The sequence below is a fragment of the Mytilus galloprovincialis genome, chromosome 5 (genome assembly GCF_965363235.1).
Source record: "Mytilus galloprovincialis chromosome 5, xbMytGall1.hap1.1, whole genome shotgun sequence".
NCBI lineage: Eukaryota > Metazoa > Mollusca > Bivalvia > Mytilida > Mytilidae > Mytilus > Mytilus galloprovincialis.
In genome coordinates, this window is record NC_134842.1 from 25,461,159 (window position 1) to 25,486,078 (window position 24,920).

The following is a 24,920-nucleotide window of genomic DNA, read 5'->3' on the forward strand; positions in this document are numbered from 1 at the left end:
TTTAAGTTGGAAATTGGGTGGCATCCCTTTTACCGTTTTTGAGTTATACCCTTTTATAAAATCCAAAAACAATATCCCTCATTAAGAGTCAAATCACTTTTGCTAATTTTACAAATAAAATTCGTTAAAACTAAATTGGTTGTAGCCAAGTTTGTTTAACTGAAGTGAAGAAGTTTTAAAAAAATGAACAGCAACGGTCGCAAACTGAGGAGACAAGCTCACTTAACCTTGTGGATCAGGTTAGCCAAAAATCTGGGATAATGAATTTTAATCCGAAATCACAAATTACAAAAAAAACTGTGATAACTAATTCCACAATTTGCAATCACGTTATAACCAATTATACAATTCGTTATAACGATTTTAATTCGTTATCACAAATTACAAAAAAATGTGATCACAAATTGAATTCGTAATAACGAATTACAAAATCTGTTTTAACGATTTTCACCAATTCTTTACCACAAATGTAATTTTTTATAACGAATTATACAATTCTTGATAACGATTTGAATTCGTAATTTCGAATTCAAATTATATTTTTGGAAGGTCCTAAATGGACTTCCGTAGTACGATGCAACAGTCAATGCCCGAAGTTGTCTTATTAAGATCATCATTGTACTTGTATCTTCAGAAAAAAAGCAAGGACTAATTCTATTTTCGTGAATAATAAGTGAAAAAATGTAAAGAAGCTTACAGGAACTTTGTATTATAACATGTTCAAATTCTTGGTTCTTCCCGTTCGTTTAAAAAAATAGTACCCCACAAAAAATACGGAAAAAAGCATAGACACATACATATATAAAAGAAAATGAATCCCGTCATTTTTCCATTTGTCTTGATTGGTATTTTAAGCCATCTTCAGTATTGATGTGCTATTTCGTAGCGGTCAGTTTTCATTTTTTTTTAAGGAAGCCGCAGATTGCCCGGAGGGAACAACCTACTTTCGTAGGGGAAACTGACAATGCTAGTCAGTTAAGATTTAAGAGTCGAGCACACCTGCCACGTGCAGAATTCTAACTCCGCGGTGTTGACTAGCTAGTAAAACAGTAGTTCGACTACTTTTTCTTAGCTCTTGAACTACTTAGATAACTCGGCCACCGATGCCCTTATTTGGATTGCAGACTAGAGTCAATTTGAAGATGGGTCTAAATTTTTCAACCTGAGCATGTCGTATTTAAAACAAATATCACAATCAAAGACTATTATGGAATCTTGAAATGTTACCATTATCATGAGCATGTGCTTAGTGTGTTTCCTGTCGATCACGCTTGTTTTCGGTTAATGTTTTGACATTTACCACGCAGTTGTTTTTTCGTTAATTATCCTTTACATTTTGTCATATCAGGGACTTTTATAGTTGAATTCATCAGTACGAGTTTTGCTCATTGTTAAAGGGTATACGATTACCTATAGTTGGTTTACACCGATTCAGGTGGACCCTGTTGAAGAGTTGTCTTATTCGCAATCATACCAAATCTCCTTATTTTATATATATTACTTCAAGGGGTTAACACTAAATAGTTCTACACCGTATCGATACTGTTTGGGGTTGAACATGGTCATGTCCATGATTTTCGCAGATTGTTTGAAGGGAATTTGATGTTTTTACTGTTTTGCATTTAAGGAAGAATATGTCTTTTACTAGTTAAGCTTTTAAATGGCTTTCATTTATTGGATTGGTCACAATCATTTATTGGATTGGTCACAAAGATGTTCAACTCCGCCACATTCTTTTAGAACTTGCCTAAAGCCAGTTGGAACCTGTATCCGTTGTCCACGTTCGTTGCTGTCTGCTTTGATATATGTGTGTTGTTTCATTATTGTTGCAATAAAATCAGGTCAATAGAATTATTTTCAATTGTTTCACATTACATTATGTTGGGCCCTTCGTAGTTTACTATTCGTGATTGGTTTTGCTCATTGTCACAGGCAGTACCGTTATTTTTAATAGTTTACATCAATATCGTTGGCCGATACGTGATTGTCTATTTGACTGGCAAACATATCACATATCCGCATTTCGTTATGGATAAAACAGCAGCTTTCAATTTAGAAAGAAGAGTCAGTTCATTTTGATTATAGAGCTCTTTTCAACATATTTACACAACCTTGGCTTTCAAACATTTAGGTTGGAGTGTTCCTAATTGATGTCAATCAAGAAAATCCCCGCAGACGCACTTAATTGATTTTCTTATACTAGTTTTCCTCAAGAGCATTTGCTGATTTTTATACACAAATAATATCAAAGGAAGCCCATACATGATATTGGTTTTGTTGTTGCCAAGAATTAACAATATATGTCAAAGAAAGAAATCTACAGAAATTTTACAAAAAACTACTGCCGCTAGGATTTGACAGACAACTGACAGTTATTACTCACTTTTTGAATTGGTAATGGATGTGATGTGGTGAAACCTTAGCTTGTGTTGTTCCCTTTATTATTTCAAATGGTTTTCTCACTGCGAACTTAAGTAAGTAGATCGCGCTGAAGTACGTCCATTATTCAATTTTCATTATTTAAAATTCAATAATGAATAATGAAATAGTGCATTAATCATTAATCAACGTTAAGTGATGAATAATGTTTTATTTCATTAATTATTCAAGTTGAAAAGTGAATCATGAAATAAAATCGAATATTTTTTTACTTTGACACTTTATGCCTTTTTTCTGATTTCGTCATTTTGGTGTTATTTAACAAATATTTAAAAGTGATATAAGAAAAAAAATCAAAACCCTCTTTGAGATGTTTATCTTCATTTATTTATTTAGTTTCGAAGGATAAACTATTGGATTTCCCTTAAAAAATCCTAGGTTTCATGTATGGACGACCTGAATATAAAAAAATATATGAAAATTAAAATACTATACATTGTTTTTTTTTATATTTTCACTAGCCTTTGAAATGTTGCTATCAATAGTCAATCGTTTAAGTAGTGGAATGGAATCACAACGAGATGTCATGTTTTCGAGGTACCATTTTGTTCAACAAATGTCGACATGTGAAGAAAAAAAAATCGTGCATTTTCATTTTTCTATTGTTTATCAAATCTTGAAGGTAACCAAGGATAAATATTATATTCTATGAGACTGTGTTCATTTATTTCTAATTTTGATAATATAAGTTATATGGTTCGCTACTGACCCCCTACGGATCCATAGAGGGTTAGTAAAATCCATAGGGGGTGAGGCCGGAGGTCGAAATGCCTATGGATGTTATTTACCCTCTATGGTCCGTAAGGGGTCAGTAGTTAAACGTATAACCAATTCATCGCACGCTGGACTTTTTCTGTTGTGTTTGTTGAAAAATAAACAATGAAGCACAACAACATTAAAAGATGACGTCACCATTAACAGTAGACGTGACGTCATATAATGAATACGATCATAATAAAAGATTCGATGTATGTAAAAGCAAAGAATTATTTTAAACAGATTTTTTTTAAATCCACAAAAACAACAGAGAATGTCACAAATTCTTATGTGTAAAAGCAAATAATACTGTTTTCGCAGATGACGATGGCTATATTCGTATCATCATAAACAAAATCCTGTTCTTTTTTCTTCGAATGTGACCTACCGATTTCAACTTTTCACTGGGTTTGGATCCTCAATGCTCTTCAACTTTGTAGTAGTTTGGCTTTATTAATATTTTGATATGAGAGGCACTGATGAGTCTTATATAGACGAAACGCGAGTCTGGCGTACTAATTATAATCCTGGTACCTTTGATAAATATTTGTACTTAAATAATGAAAACGACACTGCCATATTTGGAGTAGGATTTGTGGTTCGCGTCTATAGTATTTCTTTGTTGAGCTTTTTGTACTGTTCTTTGTTTTTTCGCTGTGTTTTATATTTTGCAATCACATCATCAATTTATTTACGAACAACCCTTTGTTTTTTTCCCACTCTTTTATTGGTAAATAGTCATTTTGAAACCAGGTTTGATCTTTGTTTGTGCTATATTTGTTTTTATTATATTAATTATACTGTGGGTTTGATAGAATTTCTTTTGCATGTTCTAATAAATATTTATGTCGGTGCTTTGCTTTTGCGCCAATTGGCATTTCATTTGCGCCAAAAGAATGCTTCATTTGCGTCACAAACCATATTTCATTTGCGCCAAAATAAAACATTTCATTTGCGTCAATAATACAGGTAAATACAGGTAAAAAGTATATATTTGTTTTCAAATGAGACTTTTCTTAATAACTTTAAAACACAATTTCTGATTGCATAAAACATATGCCTCCGAAATCAGTCATTGTAACCATGTAACCATAAAAAAAAACCCACTATACACGGATATGTTCTTCAAAATAAGAGAGTTTTCATGATAATTCTGATAGTTCTGTTATAGATTAGTTGACCATAAAACTTAAAAGAAAGCAATATACACAGGAGTAAAAACAAAGGTTTGTTCTGAAACAATACTTGTAAACAACGGCTCAGATGTACTGATGTACACTGGATAACATATATGGGTGGTCATAAAAAATACAAACCTATTAATACTTTGTAAAAACAAGAAGACGTGGTTTGATTTTCAATGAGTCTTCAAAAATAAGAAAAACCCATACCGTATAGTCGGCTTGAAACAGTCCCAACATGACAAATATGGAGCAATCCAATTGAGAAAAATAACGGCCTGTTTGTCTCAAAATTAACAATGTCCATCTAGACACCTCAAATATATGATCACTATATAGTTATAAACCTAATCGACACTCAGTTTTATGTTAGAAATGAGTATGAACTTACTCAGTTACCTAGGGGAAAGGAATACTCCAATAAAATCGTATTCACGATGTAGCAATGCATATTTAAAACTTTTCACCTATATGATACCTGTAAAATGGCGCAAATGAAATATTACCTTGTGTCGCAAATAAAAGATTGGATTATTAAACAATTGCGCAAAATCAATGCTCTCATTTATGTATGAGACCTCATTATGTGTAATCTAAGGATGATTTAATGTTGACATATCTTTACATAATGCCGTTTATGAATCAGAAACATCTTACTCTTCGTTGTACACCCTGTTTTAGTAGGGTCCGCTTTAGGAGAGTGTCACGCTCTCATTAAGAAAAATACTATTTTATTTTATTTGTTTAATTAATATTATATCTAGGCCATATATTACAAACCGTAGACAAGAAAATATAAAATGGATAATTGCTGATGTGCAGTTTTACCATGTCATTATATTTTAAAAAGGGAGTAGTGGAATCAAATACTAGACAAGGTTAACAAATCTCAACTGTATGCATTTCAATTGTAAAAGATAAAATAAGGTGACAATTGTTCACATATAAGTAACGACATGTACCAGCCATGCGAATTCCGATTCATTAAAAACGCAAAATATGGAATCGGACGCAACCGGTAAATTTGTAAACTATATAGACACTGACATTCACATAACTATTGAAACCAGTCATGTGTTGCCATTTGAAGCATAGTAACATATGATAAAAGGCACAGGATGAAAATACATTCGACAGACTTTAATCGTAGAATTGATTGAAAATGAAGATACAAACTGATTACGTTAGCCAAAATTTTGGTATAATCAAATGTGATTTATAATAACAGCAAACATTTTTTTATGAATGAGAGAGATTATACATCAGATGTAGAAATGGTGAATTATTCTAGCACTCTTTTTTTTGTATTGGGTCAATAGTCAATTTCCTAGATTGAAATCTTAAGGATTATTTTCCTTTGTATCCATTAGAACTTGAAAGAATTCCAGCACGTTCGTACTCTCCTTCATCTGAAAATATACAATGTATACTGAATACAAAAAAAAACAATCAAAATATATAATCTGGACTCAACATGTAATACACGTAGGACACAGTTCTGTTATAATTTACGTGACCATTCAATCTAAAAGATGTATGTTCTAAACAAATGCCTATACCAAGTTAGGAATGTGAAAGTTGTTATTCATTTGTTTGATGTGATTGATCTTTTGGTTTGGTCATTTGATTACGGAATTTCAGTAGTGAAATTTACTTGGAGTTCGGTATTTGTGTTAAATACCTTTTACCTTTTGAATTTACACATCCTAAATTTTAATGCAATTCATACATTAGGATAGGTCCATTTACAAAACAATTTAAAAATTGCACTGTTTATGACATTAATTAGAATTCAATTGTGATTCTTTTTTTACTGTCTGCATTCATCATAATACTTTATAATGTTTATAGTGTATTTTTAAGAGCCTTTAAGCATAGCAACTGATTATATATTAGGGGAGGGAATTAGGGTCCACTAACTATGAAATCAATGGCAGTGGTGTCCCGCTATTAGGTTAATATTTCAAGCTTGAATCTATATGATAAGGATAAGAAATTGAAATGAATATATGAAAATGTTGTTGATTATCTTTAATAAAACTAAACGAAAAATATACGACGGAATATTTATTATGTATAACATTTCAAATTTCAGAGCATGGAAGGGTACCGGGTTTCTCTTTTACCCATTCCCTTCTCCAAATAATAGGAGTGACCCCGAGTATAAAATGATAGAGGACCATCACAGATTATATTCAGCTTTCAATATCTGCTCATAATACCTTTTTTGCTGTTGTCTGTAGTACCAAATATTATTGTGGTACAAGGTACATTTTTTTAATTGATTTACATTAAGAAGCATAATATTAAAAAAAGTTACCAGTACTTTATCTGTATACATGTATACCCTTATTATTGACAGCAGTAGGGCTAAACGTATTTGACCGTACTCATCCGGCATATACAAACAATTTGTTATTCCAATTTTTGTTACTGCGTTACATATTGCCATTTATTATATGAAATAAATGATAGTTAAGTGATAACGTTATTTGGAAAATGTCTGTATTAATGGTCTTCAAACGATCCGCGAGCAACTTGAAGCTTTGCAAAAAAATATGTGTGCTAGACATTTTTTTTTAACTATTGTGTTGATTGAAAGTTTAATTCACTATCTATGATGTGGTTGCCGTTTATTGAAGTGGTTTATACGTGCTGCTTTTTAAAATAAATTAGGTCGTTGGTTTTTCTATATATAGGCCTATTATAGCTTGCTGTTCGGTGTGAGCAAAGGCGTTGTGTTGAAGAACGTACTTTGACCTATAATGGTTTACTTTTATGAATTGTGACTTTGATGGAGAGTTGTCTCATTAGCACTTATACCACACCTTTCTATATCTTTGACAATTAGCAGTACAGTTTTTTTTTTCTCAATAATTGATTTGTTTGTATTTGTAAAAGGGCGAATAAGATACCAAAGGGTCAAATACAAATCGTGCGTCTAAAATAACTAGAAAACACCATGTTAAAAAGAGAAAAAAAGATTTAGTGATGATCACCAAAGAGTCCAAAAAGCACTACATGCAAATAACACTTAACATTAGGTCTTCAAATAAACCTGTTTCGTTCGCTCTGACACTAAGGAATAGGAAGACAAAGTGAAAGACTTGCATTCATTCAAGAAAACATACATCAACGTTCAGAACATGAACCAAAATAATAAAATAACTACCCATTTTTCATTTGTTCCACGTCTAACACATCTGCATCTATTCTTTGGTCTTCTTCCATAGTTAATGCAAAGACCTCCAGATTTATAGCATCCATAATCAGCACATCCTCCCCATCCAATACTGGCACATCCTACTCCTTCCACCATATGGTTTCCAACATGTTCCAATACAATAATGGTCATCAATACAAACAGGAATGATTTCATTGTAACTCTGTGAACATAAACACTAAAATCAGGGATTTTAAATGATTGTTTGAAAGAAAATAACAATGAGTGGACATATACTCAATCAACAATTTCATTCAATAGAAGGGAATAAATATATATAAAATGATAAGAAACTGTTCCTCAGCTTGATATGATATGAAGATCTTTAACAACGGTATATGGTGGCGTATTTTGATACCTGATAAAAAGGTATATAAGACAACATTTCAAACCTAAAATGATTCCTTTGGTGTCTCAAATGTATTTTTTATGAACATGAAATAATGTATCAAAATTGTTTAACATAATTGTCTAGCCCTTCATGGTGTTGTGATACACATAAATGAATAGCAGTAAGACTTATTCATAATAAATGTTTTCGGAAATCCTTTGGTTAACTTTTAGAATTAAACACATTCAGTTGATAACATGGATATCTTTCTATTTGTTCTATAGTATTGTTTTTTACCTGATGTTGCAAAAGGAGATATACATTATCTTTAAAAATGTAGAATTTGTCTAGTACGTTTAATTTTTACAACTTTGTTACATTTAACTGTATGAGCCCATGATTCAATTTACTGGAATATAATTACTGAATATTTAGTAAGTATAATGTAATCACGTGAGGACGCGGTATATCGATGTTAGATCATTCCGACGGCCGATGATCTTACACTGACAAAGTCCTAGTGAGATACTTTTTTACATCCGTGTTCTTCTTTACTTTTTAAAATAAAACATTTACGCTTCACAAAATCTTATTCAGAATGCTATATAATAATCATAATACAATTTCGATAAAAGCTTAGTTCGTCTGTTTGTGCGATGATGAAATTAACATACAAAAATAAGGATCAAATTTAAAAAAATGATGTTTAATCATTTAATGATGTTAAAAAAAAACTCACCTTAGATCTTTATATGTGAAACGATTATGTTACGATACCGCTAAGCAATAGTCATCCCGGCAATGACACAATACCTTTCCTGTTTACTTGTAATTTGTCGGTGATTATACCATCCCTCGGACAAAACTGGTCGGATGAAGTTATTAGTAATACATCCTTTAGACGACACATTTACAACTAGTTATTATACAATCTGACCTTCAAGGAGACACTTTTTACAACGTGTACAATGCATATGGGATATAATTAACACTAAATATCATTCAAAAATCAATTAACTTTTCAGACAAAAAGAATATATATATTATGTTATCTAAATTAAAAATCAAATTGTTGGGAACAATCGTTAAGTAGTGGAATTAAATAAGCACGAGATGTCATGCGTTTGTGGTACTATCTTGTTAAACACATGTCGACATGTGAAAATTAAAAATAAGGCTCGTGCATTTTCATTGCTTTAATTATCACCCCGTATAATCCCGATACAGATGAAACCGGACGTTGACGCGTTCGATCGAACACACCGTGCACCACTGAGTTCAGACAGTAAAGAATTAATACTTTTAAAGAAAATCCAATATCTATTCTTCGGATTTTTTGCTCCAATATTTTCTTTGCCATTATACTCATTACTTACTAAAAGGTTTTTCAAATATGTGACATTTTTATATACAAACTTCAAAAAAAGCACGACGATATCGATGACAAATCGTGCTTGGTATTTTTAAATATTCAAAACTTAATATTTCTCGTGTCTCATAGTTTTTAAAACAAACATTTTTGAAAATTTCATAATTTAAATTAACAAACTTATAAAGATTGTAGGTTTATGTTGTATCTAGAAACAGAAAAATACACGTTTTAAAGTGTCTTAATTTTCATGTCGTGTACGCTTCGTTGTCATAACAAATTTTTTTTTACTGTATGCTTCGTTGCGACAATATTGCATTTGTCAATTAAGTTTGCATGTATTAAATATGCTTTGATATGATTTTAACCAATATACTGTACATGTTTAAAAAAATTATTTACCACCAGAACATGCTGACAGCAACCCACAATATCCGTTGTATTGTTGAAACACGCTTTATTTTGTACATGTACAAAAAATACTTATGTATACGAAAGTGTAAATTGGTAGAAAATACAATAACTCTACAGATGCAAATAAGGCTGAGTATACAGATACAAACGTACGATTTCTAATGATAGCATTTTTAAAAGTGTTTACCATACGACATTCAATATACGGTTAGGGGAGGGTTGGGTGCCCGCTAATAGGTTTAATCTCGCGCCATATTCTGTATGTGCCTCTCCGAAGCAAGGAGCGTGTAATTCAGTGGTTATTAATTTTTTTTTTTTTACTTTTTTGTGAATAAATTAGGCCGTTAGTTTTCTCGTTTGAATTGTTTTACATTTGTCATTTCGATGTGTTTAATAGGTAACTATGCGGTTTGGGCTTTGCTCATTGTTGAAGGCCGTATAGTGACCTATAGTTGTTAATGTTTGTGTCGTTTGGTCTCCTGTAAAGAGTTATCTCAATACCACATCTTCTTTTTTATATAGACAGCAATCAAAAACAATCAATGGATTATAGGCTTTTGACCTGAATCTCAGAGTTTGGTCCAAGGGGTCGTTGATTACAATAGAGTTACATTATGGCTACAGAATATGTGTATACAATGAACATGTGATAAGTAAATTTACAGTTTTATTTATGTGGAGATATAAAGATGAAGAGATAATTCTGAATATTAACTGGTTTGCTTTCTTCGATTATGTTTTTATTTTTATTTTTAAGTTATAAAGATTATGCTTAATTTCCTCGACCATTACAGTCTCTCTACTGTGGTGCCAAAATCTAACTGCTTGGTCATTTTGGTTATCATAAGCACCTTAAAGTCTATACCCACCCATATGCATTTCATCCAAATTGTAGCTTATTTCGGAGAAGACCAAAGGGACCATAATTATATTCCCCAGTTACCCTTGGAGTCATCGGTAAATTAAGTGGTTGAGCAAAGCATCAATCATCTAACTTACCTTAGACATTTGCTTTGTTTTTTCTTTCACGTCTTAATAGTTGTCAATAAAAAAAGAAAGTTGATATTGAACAATTGCTGGACCCCTTTATTTGTTAATGACATGCCTACATAATGGCTGATTGTTGTTTGCTTAACGTTCACTTGCAAATACATACTACATGTAGGTCCTGGAAGGAGGCCCTCCGGAATTACGTTAGGAAAATTTGGACTGCCACTGGATAAAATGAGATATATAAGGACACATATGTTGCCTTGAAAATGGCCATTTATGGACCCCTCATAAAGTATTTGCAGCGGTTCGCACAGTGTAGTTAGTGTGGGGTTCTCTCAACAGGAGCCATTGGATCTTATAATCCAATTCGGACTAGACGTGACTGCGTACTTTTATATCCCACACAGCTAAAAGGGTGATCAACTTTGGCCAGGTTTTACTGCCGGTCGGAAAAAGGCCAAAGTGACCATATCTACTAATATATTTCTCAGTCACACTTTACCAAATTCTTTCATATATAAAACAAAATTTGCCTTCAATGTAGAAAGTTTTGCTGTACCTGTTTAATCAAAACATCACTTAACATTATTACAATATATGCACATTTTTGAGAACTCATAAGATCATACATTCTTTCCATACTGTTTACTTATATTTGGCATTGCACAAGTCCATGCGTTTTATTACGATTTAATCTAAATCCGTTTGATATTTACTGACTGAGACATTAGTGACATGATTTACCTCTTAGTTGTAATTCGCTATGAAATAACTATCAGTTAGTACAAATACTCCTTTGTCGATAATTTTTGTAAATTGTGTTTGTGCCTTGTACCGACATTTTGAGTTGAGCCAATTGCAACTGTGCAGTTTTTTTTTCATGTTGTGCTGTTACACCAGTAATATTTTTGTTCCTTAATAAATAATTCTAAAGTTATAAGTATATAACCGTTACTTTTCTCGTTTTAAATTTTTCACATTTTTTTTTATATCGGGGCCTTTTATAGCCGACTTCACGGTATAGGTTTTCCTCATTGTTGAAAGTTGTACATTGGACTATAATAATTGCTTTATACACCCACTTCATTTAAACTTCAGTGAAAAGTTGTCTCACTGGCCATCACAGCACAACTACAAAGTTTTATATTTAAAAAAAACTAATCAAAAGACAAAAACGGTTGGAATGCCATCTAAGGCATTCAGCAAACTAAATTCGCTGCGTTCGTCTAGGCTAATTTGAACCAACATCGGCATTTGAAAGAGCCTCAAATTATGAAAAAGTAAGAGTCATTAAAGTTTTATTGGCTGTACTATACTTTTTGAATCTTTATTTCTTCTGGGATATATTTATTTACAGTTTACTTCATCTGGAATAACGTTGAAAATCCCAATTTTGAATAAAAACATTCATATCAGATGTGCGCTGGTTAAAACTACTTTGACTAAGTTAATAATAAAATATTTACAATAAAATACAGAAAAAGGGTCGCCGATGCCATCTTAAATACCGTAAGAAGAAAGTGATTTGTGACGGTTTTTGTTAACGAACTGTACAATGATTATTTAAAAACGCACAACGAACTCGATACATTGGGTGAAACGAACAATACAGTAAGAGAAAACTTATTTAGTATGATATTGCGTTTATTGTAAGTTCTAGATAACATTTTAAGTCACGTAGTAATTCAACATATAGTTATTTATTATTGCTTCAGGTATTAATACGCAAAGGTGTATGTACGAAAAGATATTCAACATTGTTTATCTCATAAAACGTATGAAATTGCACCATGTCTGTGCGTTTTGCATCTAGAAATTCTATCAAACGTGCTATGCAATATCTAAAACTTACATCAACTGTATGATTTAATAAATAAACTCACATTGCCATATTTATATATACTCAAATAAGTTCTAGAGAGGCATTCGAAATTGTTGTCATCTGAAATGTTGTCCTGATTATCGCTTCGAACGCGTCAACGTCCGGATTCGTTTGTATCGGGGTTATACGGGGTGATTATTATCAAATTTTTTTGTTAAAGGCAACAGTGGTAATACCAATTAATCGATTGAGAAAAAAGTCCAAGTTACAGACTTACACTGCGGAAAACCGAGGATCAATACTCTAAACTATTACACTGGGTCCATATATTTTTATAATTTTTAATTTTGAAAACATTGTATACATCAATCATATCTTGTCAATTTACTAATAGAATTATACAAATCGACAACTGTAATAATGTATACTAAAATTCACAGAGCAGCCGCTGGGTCTACAACTACAAACAGAAATCATGAGAAACATAACCATGTGACAATGCATGAGTTATTATTGGAAACATACCGCGAGTCGTTTTGATTATCTTTTGGGATCGTGCTCGATAAATCAATCATTATTTTCGAGAAAGGTGTTTTCTTTTGGGCATTTGATTGAAATTGAGGCTGATTAAATAAGATTTTTATTTCTTTATGTTTTATATTTTCGATTTGAGATTTAAAAACGATAAATCAAAGTATTTTGTTTTAAAATGAGTACGATCATAATTCATTAATCGATGTATTTAAAAAGATTTGAATTATATCATATAGAAATATGTTTTAAAACCCACGATAACAGCCTCAACTGGAGCAAATGAGGCGTGTTAGACAACTTATACTGTATGGATATATTCTAATTGTCGTATTCGAAATCCCATCTTCTTTTTCATTGAATGTGTCCGTCTGATTTTGTCTTGTCGACGGGTTTATATCTAATTGAGCAACACTACGGCTGCCACATGCGGAGTAGGATCTGCTTATTCCTTGAAAAAAATCTGAGATTTACCCCAATTTTTAATGGAGCTCGTGTCTGTAGTTTTCAATGTTGTGTTTTAGTACTGTTGGTTGTCATGTCGTTGTTTTCATATTTCGCAATGACGTTTAGACAAACAAAATGTAAAACGGATAATGCTGATGTTCAGTTTGTCCATTTCATTTTTTAATTTCTTAAGTATGTACTTCCCCTGCACTATTTCATTTGATTTAATTCATAGTTGTTCCTATATTACATTCCCCAGTACCTTACACCTCCTCTACCCTTTTCACGAAAATGACCAACCGAAAAAGACTATTTTCCGGATTTGTAATAATATGAGCAACACGACGGGTGCCATAGCAATTGTATATATTTTAATCGAAAGAGGTAAATGAAGGTGACAGTTGTTTACATGTTTGCATGCAAGCATAATACTAGCTATGTGAATTCACACGAAAACTCTTGGATAGAACACAACCGGTAAAATTACACTTCATTCGACTATACTGGTATCTTAGGTCCGATTTTGCAAAAGCTCAAAAGTGATTTGGGACACCGTCACAGCGTATCGGTAAACTTACTCAGTCATCAAAGTAACCATCATGAGATTGTTTCCATATTGATAACGTAATAACTGTATCGTTTGAAATTCCCAGTATAGACTTTTTGTTGAGTGAGTGCAACGAACAAGTTCATATTATGTCGAGCAGTTGTGTTTTACAATATAGCAATATGCAGACAACCAGATATTCGATTTTTTGGGTTGAATTTGTGTCCAGTGCATGATAGCAACAAGTACATTCATTGTGGTGGCCAATTGGCGGAGGAAGCCGCAGTAACCATAGAAAACACCGACATTTGCAAGATAACTGAAAATATAATCCAGGGTAACAGGACATCAATTAATCGGAGAGTAAATTAAAGAATTTATCACCATACATCTTTTGTAAAAAAGGTTGCATTTGTTCAATATGAATTCTTCTAAAATAAATCAGCCAAAACAAAACACTTTTGTCTTCATTTCCAATAATCAGAGAACAGGCTACGTTAAATTGAAAGATGTAGTCATTTTTACAATTGAGAACAGGTAACATAGTTAAAACATATTTATTTACAGTGGATTGGAAAACAAGTTTTGCAACTCATATTAATCCCTTTCCACTTTGCAGGTTCGAGTGCTGCCTTGTAGCGGCATTAGCCTACTCTTTTTCGAAATCTACAAGGAGGTGTTTAACGTGCAAGAGATATGACTCTCTCTTAACACGGGTCAGCCATTTATCGTCCCCTTCCGACGGACTATCATCGTGTCCTCAAGACCATACTCGCAAATTTTTGCAATAGACTCGATGCGATAAAGAGCTGATACAAGTTATATAGACACTTTAGTGTTGTTAAAGACATGTTCTTGTTGAGTTACCTTTTTGTCTTGTTTCGTTAATGTATATCGAACATCTTATTAAATTCTGTTTAATCAATGCAATTGGAATTTTGGAAGAGGTATTATTCTTTCGGCGGAAATGGGTTATGGAAAATCATCGATTGTTTCAAATATAGTTTGTGCTGAACAGACCTCAGCGTGGTATGCTATAAAACAAAAGGTGTTGACATATCACTTCTGCAGATATGACTCAATTAGTTCTACTAAACCTGCATTTTTTATTCGTCATATAGCTAGTGCCATTGTCAACAGATATCCAGAGTTAGGCAATTTCATCTTGTCTGACGATATTGCAAATGAGATGTTGTATGGGCTAAGATGTTCAGAAGACCCCATTTCATGTTTAGAAATTCTAATTCTCAAGCCTTTGTGAAATAGGTGGAACAATTATCAGTTCGTAATTATAATTGATGCCTTGGATGAATGTACCAGTGGAGACAACAATGATATTTTGCAGCTTCTGTTTAAACATTATTTCCCACCGAACATCAAGTTTATAATTACATCAAGACATATTGAGCAGGTTTTGAGCAAATTCAAAGATTTTAATGTCATTCAATTAAGCACTTTCAACATTGAAAATAAAAATGATATTATACAATACATCAGACGAACAAGTGGTCTTACAGAATCGGAAATAAATCTCCTGACACAAGTTTCTAGAGGGAATTTCCTCTTTATGAAGCTTTACTTACACTCATGTAAACAGTCTAATAACTGTGATTTTCAAAACATACCAGATTCATATTTTTGAAGTTGCAAACATTTCATCAGAAAATAGAAGAAAGATTGAAAGTATGATTGGCAATGAACTTGGACATTTTCTCAATTTTACGGAAGGATATTTGTACTTTTTACACAAATCCATTGTCGATTTTCTAACATTTAGCTCGCGAAAGCATGAGCGTTTTTTTTGTTCATAAGGAAACAGGGCACGCATTAATTGGAACATATCTGTTGAAATTAAAAATTTCTGAAATTGATATAGCAGACGCTGTTTATCATGTAGCAATGTCCAAAAATGACGAGCTGCAGAGCATATTACTACTAACCTAACTAATCTAACTCTCTTTCATCTTGTAACAATATTAAAACATTTGACTTTTCTACTCTTTACACAAGTATTCCACATTCCAAACTAAAAGACAAATTGAAAGAGTTGGTATTACTTTGCTTCATAAAAAAGAATGGCCAACGTAGATACAAGTATCTTGTAATAGGGAGGGATAAATCATGCTTTGTTCAGAATTGCTCTGATTCAAACAAAAAATTCTCTGAAACCGATATTATCAAGATGCTTGATTTCTTGATTGACAACATATTTGTAACGTTCGGAGGACGTGTTTTTCAACAGACTGTCGGCATCCCAATGGGAAATAATTGTGCCCCTCTACTTGCCGACTTGTTTCTTTATTATTATGAGGCTGGCTTCATGCAGGAACTTCTTAGGAAGAAAGATTAGAAGTTAACAATATCCTTTAACTCTACTTTCCGCTATATAGATGACGTTCTTTCACTAAACAATTCAAAATTTGGTGACTATGTGGAACGCATCTATCCCATCGAATTGGAGATAAAGGATACTACAGATACAGTTAAGTCGGCTTCATATCTTGACTTACATCTAGAAATTGACAATGAGGGTCGGTTGAAAACAAAACTTTACGACAAAAGAGATGATTTCAGCTTTCCAATTGTGAACTTTCCATTTCTAAGTAGCAACATTCCAGCAGCACCTGCATACGGGGTATATATATCCCAATTGATACGATATTCCCATGCTTGCATTTCCTATCATGATTTTCTTGATAGAGGGTTACTGCTCACAAGGAAGCTATTAAACCAAGAGTTCTAAATGGTGAAGTTGAAATTATCCCTTCTTAAATTTTACGGACGCCATCACGAGTTGGTTGACAGTTATGGAATAACCGTTTCACAAATGATATCGGATATGTTCCTTACGTCGTAACTACAATCCCCTTCCCTTTCATGAATGTGACCTACCGAATTAGACTATTTACCGGATTTGTAATCACATAAGCAACACGACGGGTGCCACATGTGGAGCAGGATCTGCTTACCCTTCCGGAGCACCTGAGATCACCCTTAGTTTTTGGTGGGGTTCGTGTTGTTTATTCTTTAGTTTTCTATGTTGTGTCATGTGTACTATTGTTTTTCTGTTTGTCTTTTTTCATTTTTAGCCATGGCGTTGTCAGTTTGTTTTAGATTTATGAGTTTGACTGTCCCTTTGTATCTTTCGTCCCTCTTCTATAGTCAACAAGTTAAGAAAGATACGAAATTAAATATTTTATCATATTTCCACAAAGCAATAAGGGATTTTAATTCATACGATACAACAAATCTCTTTTTAGTTATGATAACCAATAATATTATAAATGATACAAATGACAGACACATGTCAGCCGCTTTTATAGCCGCATCTCATGGGAATGAACATGCTCTAAAGTGCTTGTTGGATAATGGATCTGATCCATATTTCAAAGTTACATTTCCATTTATAATTAGTAAAGACCAACGGTTACTGACAGATTTGGTTCATGGATGCAAGTACATTTATTTTTGTGGGTATAATATTCTACATATCGCAAGTCAAAATGGACACTTTCAGATCGTAAAAATGTTGGTTGAACGGTTTCAAGACTTACTTTTTCAAAGAAATGCTATGAATCTAACTGCTTTTGATTTAGCAGTCGAAAATGGTCACATTAAAAATGCAAAATATTTGTTTGACAGAAGTAAGTCGTTTGCAAACGTACTTGCATTGCACCATGCAGCCCAAAACGGACATCTACATATAGTGGACCTGTTGTTGCAGTATGGGCTGAAGGATACTTGTTTACAATGCAATGACTCCCTTAACTGTGTTGCAAGCTCACATGGTAGACAACAGCAACATAAAGATTTCGTATATTCTAATTCAACTAATTCGGAATATTATAGTTTTTATGACGATTGGTATTTGATAACTTGTGATACAGCACTAAATGCTGCCGTAAGAAATGGTCATTTGAAAGTTGTAGAATTGCTATTGAATGAAACTACAAACTCGTTGAAATGTACTACTTTTGATGGCAAAAATCCTATAATGACTGTGGTGTAATATAGCCAAACTGCTATTTTTAGACATTTGGTAAATTTAAACGTTAACATGGTTAATTTATCCTCAAAATGTACAAAAGAATTGAACCCAAATATTCGATTGCACCATCTGAGTGTATTAGAACAAGACCGCTTAAAACTGGAAAGTTGCACGGATGGCATATCAATAATTCATTTACTGGCAGTGCACTGGAACTATGATATATTTGTCTTGCTTAATTCACACGGTCCAATACATTTTGAAGAAAGAGACCAGCATCAATAAACACCATTACATTATGCATTTTGTCGAGGTAGTTCCGGAAATAGCTGACATTTTTCAATCTTACGGCATACATGTTTTCAAACGTGTTCTCACTGATAAAAGTGCTGCCATATCTAACGGATAAACATATTTCATTGCATAAAATTCTCAAACATGTTAAATTAAACAACGTCTATTCAAGAAAGTAACCTAGATAACTGTAGCATTGTAGTATTTAACACACTATACAAATCGTATTGGAATGAAAAGAAAAGTTCATAAATGACAACATGAGTGTTACAGAATTTATAACTAGAAATAGTAGAAATAAGTGAGACCGAACCATTGGCAGATCTTCTGAACTAAAAGCTGTTGTTGTTTCTCACAATTATCAAAGCAGCTTATGTGTGGTTTCAATTAAAAATATCTGAAATAATGATAATGCTGTTCTACATTTGTATGTCATTGTGGAGGTCATGACAGTGTTGTTTTTCGATATATATATATTATTGTATGAATTGTCTTATGTCTTGTTATTATCAGAAATTCTATTTTTTACACTAATACATTCAAAACTGCATAAATACAGCCGCAAATGTTTCATTTGATATCTAAAGGTTTGCAAAATAAAGGTCATAAAGGTTTATGTAATAGTTATGCACCGAGGAATAGGTGTGTCTGAAAATAAGCCGGAGTTTACAGGAATATTAAATGAAAAAGAACTAATATTAAAACATGATTAATAGGATTTTTTCAATGAAACCCCACTAGTAAACTTACTTTGACAATCTTCATTTACACAGTGTACAAGCGGACAGTGACACAAAACGGAAGTTGCTGATCTGTCCGACGGCGATCGGCTCGTTGTTTTTCAAAAAAATATAGAATATCAACACAAAGTGTCCCATAATGGATTGTTCAGCAGCTCAAGGTAAGTGAATAACTACAATGATGTATTTTTGACCATTTAAAGCTTATTTTATGCTTTTAGCATCAACCGTCTTTTTAAAATAACTCCTGATCATGAAGAGGGGTCAAAATTTTGCGATTTTTCGAGTCATAAATCTTAACAAAACTCCGAAAATTCAAACATTTTCAAGATTTTTAATCGATACATAGTTGAATAATCATATTCCGCATACACACACAAAAGTTTGGTTCATTTTTTTTTATTATATTGTCACAATTGAATCTTTTCTATTCAAAGTGTACTGTCCGCCTCGTTGCCACCGTATGTTTTCATTTTCCATATATAATCATAGACAGTATCTGTGTTGAATAAAGTTTAAATGTGGATAAATTGCATGTTTCAATCTTACTTTTGCTTAAGATATCGATCATGAATATGACCAACGAATCGGACAGTATGAAAACATACGGTGGCAACGAGGCGGACAGTACACTTTGAATAGAAAAGATTCAATTGTGACAATATAATAAAAAAAAATGAACCAAACTTTTGTGTGTGTATGCGGAATATGATTATTCAACTATGTATCGATTAAAAATCTTGAAAATGTTTGAATTTTCGGAGTTTTGTTAAGATTTATGACTCGAAAAATCGCAAAATTTTGACCCCTCTTCATGATCAGGAGTTATTTTAAAAAGACGGTTGATGCTAAAAGCATAAAATAAGCTTTAAATGGTCAAAAATACATCATTGTAGTTATTCACTTACCTTGAGCTGCTGAACAATCCATTATGGGACACTTTGTGTTGATATTCTATATTTTTTTGAAAAACAACGAGCCGATCGCCGTCGGACAGATCAGCAACTTCCGTTTTGTGTCACTGTCCGCTTGTACACTGTGATTTAAACTTTGACAAATGCGTAGATCTTAAATTGACGTTTTGCATATTACCGTTAAATCCATGCGCTAATATGGATCAGCAGCTCACGGTTATCCGTAACATGCATTCCTATAACAAAAAAACATCATGATCCTTGTATGCAGTGCGCAATATAGACGGGTATATGACGAATTACATTTTGAGTCCGGCGTTGGATTATGCAAAAGAGACTGAATTACACAATATTTATTACCCAAAGTACTTACATGTATCAGTTTAACAGTTTAATAAAGTAAATTTATTTTACATGTCAAGATTTTATTAAAAAAAAATGCCCCCTTCTGCTCATCTTTAAAAAATCATATTCAAACATACTGAGGGATAGGTGTGTCTGGATTATCGTGTTAAGCACAACGTTTTGGAATTTTAGGTCATCGGTGCTCTTCACCTTTGTACTTTTTTCGGCTTTCTTTACTATTTCGATCTGGGCTTCGCTGATGGGTCTTATGTAGACGAAGCGTGCGTATGCTGTATTTTATTGTAGACCTGGTACCTTTGATAACAATTAGCATGTCGAAATGTCCTATTGTAATGTTTATTTTTGTATTTATCTGTCCTTAATGTTCTTGCATTTATTTGTACTGTAGTCCTTTCATGTTATGTTATCATTTTAGTGTTATATTTAACAATGTCATTAAAGCGAGAGGTTTGGCTAGCCCTAAAACCAGGTTCAACCCACCATTTGTAATTCAAATGTCCTGTAACAATGCAAGTCCGGAAAATGACAGTTGTTATCTTATAATTCGGTTCTGTGTGTGTTGCATTGTCGTTTTGGTCTTTAGTTGCCTTTCAGTGTTTATGTTGTTTCGTTGTTCTCTGATAGTTGATGTGTTTACCTCAGTTTTGGTTTGTTACCCGGATTTCCTTTCTTTCAATCGATTTTTGACTTTCGAACAGCGGTATACTTCTGTTGTCCTTATTTAGAAGCCGACGACTGAACACGCTTTACATGTAAAAATACAGATTGCCTAGGCTACGAGAAACTCCATAGTTTTGGGGCAAACCAAAAAGGGGTGTCCGCGGGTTTGAACCCCTTTTTTACGATCAATGCTTTTGAATAGGGAAATATGGCTTGACACCCCCCCCCCCTTGATGTAGGTTGGCAACACCTTTTAAAAATGGCTTGATCCGCCCTAGGGTGCCATCATTGGTCTTTACCAATCCAGAGATTAAAACTCATTTAATTAATATAACTTGGTTCAAAATGAAAACTACATAAATTATTATTCACGTGACAGTTCATTACATGTATGTTCTTTACAACATTGCCTAATGGTATGAAAATTGAAGCTTACATCATTTTTAAACAGAGTAAAAACAAAGACTTTGGGATCGCATGATCGAGTCCGGAGCTTCGATAGGGTAACCTATGCATTCATCAGCCGCCATTGCAACGATAATGTTTGAAATTTAACCTTGAAATTGCCGTGATGAAAATGATTTAACCGATTTTATTTTTACAATCAGAATCATAATTTTGAAAGGATAAAAAGTCTTAGATAACACATGGTTCACCTGTCTGCTGAAGATGGCAAAAATACCAAACTCCAAAGAAAATTTAAATCCGGAATTCCATTATCAAATGACTAAATCAAAAGTTCAAACACAACAAAATTCGGACTTGGTACAGGTATTTCCTTATGCAGAAAACGTTGGATTAAACCTGGTAATATAGCTATCTAATCCCCTTACTTGTATGATAGTCAAATAGAATTCCAGTAGATTGACAACTATGTTTGAGGATTTCAAGAGGACATAATAGTAAATTGAGAAATATAGGGGTACACCAGTCAACATTGTGTTTTGAACAAATATATCAACAACAAAAAATAAAATAAAAAGGACACATTAACAAAGCACAAAGCGAAAACGAAAGACAAGAATACAAATAAATACCACAACACAACTACTCATTGGCGGGATGCATGCATTTTTTTTTATTTATTTACGTTTTTATTATTGTCTGTTTCAACTGTTATTCATGAAAGCGATATAGTTGGTCATACATTGCATTAAAGTAACTGTTATCAATACAGTCATATATTTAATACAGTTCTCGAAAGATGTGAAGAAGCATCATGTTGTGTTGAGAGGCCCTCCTTTTTTTCTGCTTTAACAGGAACACTGATTGTTGCAATTTATAGTTATGCATTCAGGAGGTATGATAAGGCCATTTCTAAGTGTAAATATTTACTAACTATAAATAACTCTTTTAGTGAATTGAATTCAATGTCTCACAGTCATAAATAACAGAGTATATAGTCAATTCTCGTGTATTTTTCATATAATTCGCCGAAAGGTTGAATTATTTCTTTACAAATTCCGAACAACAGGCTTTCATGAAAGCACCAATCTTTACATTTCAGTAAAAATTTCTAGTGTTACAACAACTAAAGACAAAAAAGGATGTTAGATACAAAATGAGAAAAAATCATAACATATATCATAAAGTAAGTATCATCGTCAGATCGATGTCCTAATCTCCAAAAACAATTCTCTGTAAAATCGTCTCATAATCATACGTTGGACACAGATATGTTGTTAGATGATATTTGGACATTCATTAGAATCCTTAGAATTCTTTGATAAACATGCGTCTAGATCTGGTATTGTAGATAAGTTGTTATATACAATCTGGCGGCTGACTTTATCTCGAAGTAATGATCGTGTATATTTTTCTTCAAATTTGTAGACAATTAATTTCGACATGACACATTACTGAATTTCAAATATACATCAGCCTTTTCTATACTGTAAAATCCCATTTATCCACATAAGGTGTGATGTCTAATTCAAGATTTGAGCCAAGTTCCTTATACGTTTCCCTCAGTTTTAGTTTGTTACCCCGATTTTGTTTTTGTCCATGGATTTATGAGTTTGAACAGCGGTATACTACTGTTGCCTTTATTTAAACCCCATTTAGTTAAGACACGTTCATTTGTGATTTCTACTGAAACTAAGGCCAGTTCGGTTAATTTTGCTGAACAAAACACTCATTCGCATGATATTTATTGTTTTTATAGCGATTCACGCTTACCTAGTTTCAAAACTACACCTGAAAGGAATCAACTTTGATTGCCATCTTTTACCTTTTCTACCCCTAAGGGAAAGGTTTTCTTTGTCGGGTTATTCAGGTTTTTTTTCTTTTTGAATAACGTTCAACTTCCTTTTTCGATTTGACCTACTAACTGTTTTGATCTGAACACCGCTGATGAGTCCGACATATTGCACCTACGATATACACCTGATTTTTTTTTAATTATTTATTATTATTAAATTTTCATTCCAAGCTTGGGTAGTAAGATGTAGAATATCACAGCTGTAATTCATTCGTTTTACTTGTTTGAGTTTTTGATTTTTCCATTTGAATCCAATTTAAATTTTCCTCGGACTTCGGTATTTTTGCTATTTTACTTTTTACTCGGATTGAACCGACGTCCGAGTGACTTCAACGAGTTTTTCTAGTGTGATTTTTCTTAAGCTTTGAGTGAATATTATGAAACAAAACTACTTTTAGATTAGACGCGACACAAACACTTGAACTAAATATGCAAGATAGCACAATTGATGTCATTCTACAAAAAAATCAACGACTTCTACTATATCTGCATCCTGCGAGATTATAGTAATCGCAAATCAGGTAAAACAATTTAGCGTTTAATTGAAACGAGTGAAATTTGATTGCCACATAATCGTTTTTTGACGAGTATATGTTATCGTTTTTCAATAAATTACAGATATAAAATTAACCAAATCCTTCCCTTTTATTCATACTTTCTGGTACTTCCTAGACGTTTTAAATGTTGTAATCGAATACGCCGGATCAATGTAATAGGACGAACTTTTGACAAATGCAAGGATATTATGCATCATTTATGATTTACACATATTTAGTCGAACAAACACTACACAATCAACCGGATATTTTACTACAATTATATCAAATGAATTCTAAAAATAAAACAATATGACTGATTTGCAAATTTTATTACTGCAAATATCTTTTTAATCAGGAAGTATTTCCAACGCTTGTAATATATAAACTCACGTCAAAAACTTAATTCATCATTTGAGTAAACACATAATGACAGAGGATCTTCACGGTGAAGATTTTCATAATATAATATGAATATAATAACATATCACAATTTCACTTAGACTAAAACGAGGTTTGTAGTATAATTGCAGCTTACAACGTTTATTTCATGAGACTTGACTACAGTTACTTGTACTCTCTTCTAACTTTTCATAATTATATGAGTAAAAGATATTGTACATTACACCTGTTTGAAAAGATTAATTAGATCCTTACATTTAAAAGATGTTTTGAATAAACCCATGCCATAACATAAACAATAGTTTTAACCACCTTGTAAATATGAATTTGCATTGTCTACGGGAAAAAAACAAAGTAAAGTTGATACCCTAAATTTATCAAATGGTCATGTGATTGCCAATTTAGTCCGTTTTTGGGGTAAAAACACAAGTTTCACAGTTTGTTTACATTGAGTTTGGATTGAAACTTTGATATCGTACGAGGGTCTGCCATTGCCTTTTCAAAAATGGATATTTAAAATTACCGAAAAATGTGAATAGGGTAAGAATATTAAAATATGCGCATTAATGATTAAGATACAGAAGTTCTTAGGGCAAGACTTTGCTTAAAACAACATTCCTTTGACCAATGTGCATATATAGAATATGATAAGAAAACACCCCATTGACAATTCTTATAACAGGGATGAAAACAGCGTGACATGATTT

At 32.6% G+C, this 24,920-nt stretch overlaps 2 long non-coding RNA genes across 3 annotated transcripts in view; one reads left to right on the forward strand and one right to left on the reverse strand.

Moving 5' to 3' along the window:
• LOC143075473 (uncharacterized) overlaps nt 1-24,920 on the forward strand; it is a 425,173-nt gene that overhangs the window by 299,549 nt on the left and 100,704 nt on the right. The window lies entirely within an intron of this gene.
• Nucleotides 5,106-8,803, reverse strand: LOC143075468 (uncharacterized). 2 transcript variants are annotated; one of them, XR_012978323.1, is made up of 3 exons: nt 8,670-8,803; nt 7,549-7,762; nt 5,106-5,785 (listed from the first exon to the last, which is right to left on the reverse strand). It is a non-coding gene; the product is annotated as an uncharacterized LOC143075468 (long non-coding RNA). The 2 variants fall into 2 exon arrangements; XR_012978324.1 differs by lacking the exon at nt 8,670-8,803 and adding an exon at nt 8,384-8,628.